This window comes from Myotis davidii, unplaced genomic scaffold (genome assembly GCF_000327345.1).
Source record: "Myotis davidii unplaced genomic scaffold, ASM32734v1 scaffold24, whole genome shotgun sequence".
NCBI classification, from domain to species: Eukaryota; Metazoa; Chordata; class Mammalia; order Chiroptera; family Vespertilionidae; genus Myotis; species Myotis davidii.
Window position 1 is genome coordinate 492732 of NW_006298312.1, and position 2845 is coordinate 495576.

Sequence of the window (2845 nt, forward strand, 5' to 3'; positions counted from 1 at the left end):
TGACATGAGGGTGTGAGGGTCAATTTGCATATTACCTCTTTATTATATAGAATAGGACAGATCTGAGTTTGCTTACTGTCAAAAAAGAAGTAGACACTAAAGAGTGAGAATTAAAAAGGAAATGGCAAAAAAAAAATAAAAATAAAAGCTTATATGCCATTTACATTGAATAAAATATGATTTGGCCAAAATTTATATTGAATGAAATATGATTTAGCCAAAATACCCAATAATAACATTCAGATAGATAAACACTGCAATCATTGTTATTAAGTTTTATTTAATAATAATACATGCTTTAAATGTTAGTGGTTGATTAGGCCACTTAGCTAAACCATCTGCTTAGAAAATCCACATTGCAATAGTAATTTTTTCAGTTATATACACTTGATGGTAAGAACCATAGCACAATGGTGATCTCCACAGGTTAGGCTTCTTCATTTATGAGATTTTTCACATATTAAATGGTCATGTTCTGGGGTACTTTAGTTCTATTGCTTATTTTCTTCAAAGGCCATTTGCTATTCTTTTTGTCTAGACAATATCTGAATCTCCATATTATATTTGAAGACTCTTCCAACTAAAGGGGCATACCCAATCTCCTTTGGAAGCCAAATGCACTGTATCCTTACTTTCCTAGTGACTAAAGTTGTGCCCCACACACACTGACTCTAAACAAAAGTGACCTAAAGGAAAGACGTTACAAAATGCTTTCTGGTGACAGGGAGCTGGAGGGACTGCAGCCAACTCCAGAGGCCGGTCTCAGCAGAGGCTGCACTTTGAGAGGCAGTTTCTCTGACTCTGTCTCAACAGTTTCCATGAGGGAAACAGGCATCCTCTGGTTCCCGAGGCAATGAAGTTGTGTCTTTGACTGACCAGAACTGCAGAATGATTTGGGCATTATGTTTAGTTGTGGAGCCTCCACGTCTGGTTCTCAGATCTCCAGAGCTACTCAGTGTCTTTCTACTGAATTGCTTTTCCAGAATCAGTTCCTCTTTTTTGCTACTATGAACTCTTTGCAGTCAACTCTACTTGAGTCATTAGTAATATATATATTTTATATGATTTGTAAACTAAATTGATTTATTCATATATAACATAAAGGTGTGCTATCTGGATATCTATTGAAACTGAAATGCATTATTGATTTTGCTTATTTTGTGTGACTTCCTCTCCATTCACCACTGTTTATTCTGTTACACTCCTCAGTTTGGGGAAAAATAAAACAGCTATAATTACATGGTATCTTTCCTTCTTTCTAACTGCATTCACTCCACAGACATCATTTGCTACTCTCATCCCATCTGGGTTAGTCATCATTGTTTACTGAGAGCTGAGAGCAGTGCTGTGCTGTGTAATATATTTCCACCACAGAAATCATTCTTCATTGTTCAATCCTCTCCACTCACAGCTGCCTGTGCGCCTCACTCTCCATCCATGCTGCAGACGCTGCGTTTTTTTCTGATTGTATTTGTGGCACGTTCATGAATTCTTTTTGGGTAAAAAAATAATTTCAAACCAATAAATCAAATCAATAAATATGTCAATAAATCTCTTCTGCTTTACAAACATCATCAATCTTTACCAGAATAAATTACTAGTCCTTGCACCTATTTTTAGAACCTTTGAAACTATTTCATCTACCTTTAGAGGCATTTTGGGTCCTGTATTAAAGCTCACATTAGATAAGGATCTTGATCTTTTACAACATCCAAAGGCATTTGACCCTAGAAGTCAATTTCAATGAACTCTGCTCTTTTCAAAGAGATTTCCATTAAAAATATAATTTGTCAAAGAAAGTAGTTTTTAAAAACTCAATATAACGCTGGCCAGTGTGACTTAGTTGATTGAGCCTTACCCCATGAACCAAAAAGGTTGCATACTTGATTCTCAGTCAGGGAAAATACCCAAGTTGTGGGTTTGAGCCCAATCTGGGTGAGTGCAGGAGGAAGCCCATCAACGTTTCTCTCTCACATGATATTTCTCTCTCTCCATCTCCCTTCCTTTCTCTCTAAAAGCAATAAAAACATATTTAAAAACTCAATATACATGTACATATACATATGTAAATACAATACATATAAGCAAATCCTATATAATAAAGAGCTAATATGCTAATTAGACTGAACAGCAGAAGAACCATCTGGACGACCTTCTGGACGAAGCCCAAGGCTGTGAGGGCCAAGCCCCTTGTATAATGAAATTTCATTACTGAAATATTATATCATGTATGTACATATGTATATATATATGTATATGTATAAGTATATGCATATATATATATATTTTGTCTAAGAATTGAATTGTGGTATTACATATATATTTAATTCTTGATATATTATTTTTTTAAATTACATTTTATATTTTACTAGAGGCCTGGTGCACAAAAATTTGTGCACTCAGGGGAGGGGGTCCCTCAGCCTGACCTGTGCCCTCTCACAGTCTGGGATGCTTCGGGGGATGTCCACCTGCTGGCTTAGGCCTGCTCCCTGGGGGATCAGGCCTTAGCTGGCAGTCAGACATCCCTCTGGCAGCCCAGGAGCCCTTGGGGGATGTCCACTTTCCAGCAGGGACTAGGCCAGCCGTGGGCAAACTACGGCCCACGGGCCAGACCCGGCCCGTTTCAAATGAATAAAACTGAAAAAAAAAAAAAAAAAAAAACACTCCCCTGTAATGCTGTTTACTTTGAATTTATATTAGTTCACACAAACACTCCATCCATGCTTTTGTTACAGCCCTCCGGTCCAGTTTAAGAACCCATTGTGGCCCTCGAGTCAAAAAGCTTACCCACCCCTGCACTAGCATCTGTCTGCCTTGCTTCATGGCTTTGCCTCTCCTAGGCTAT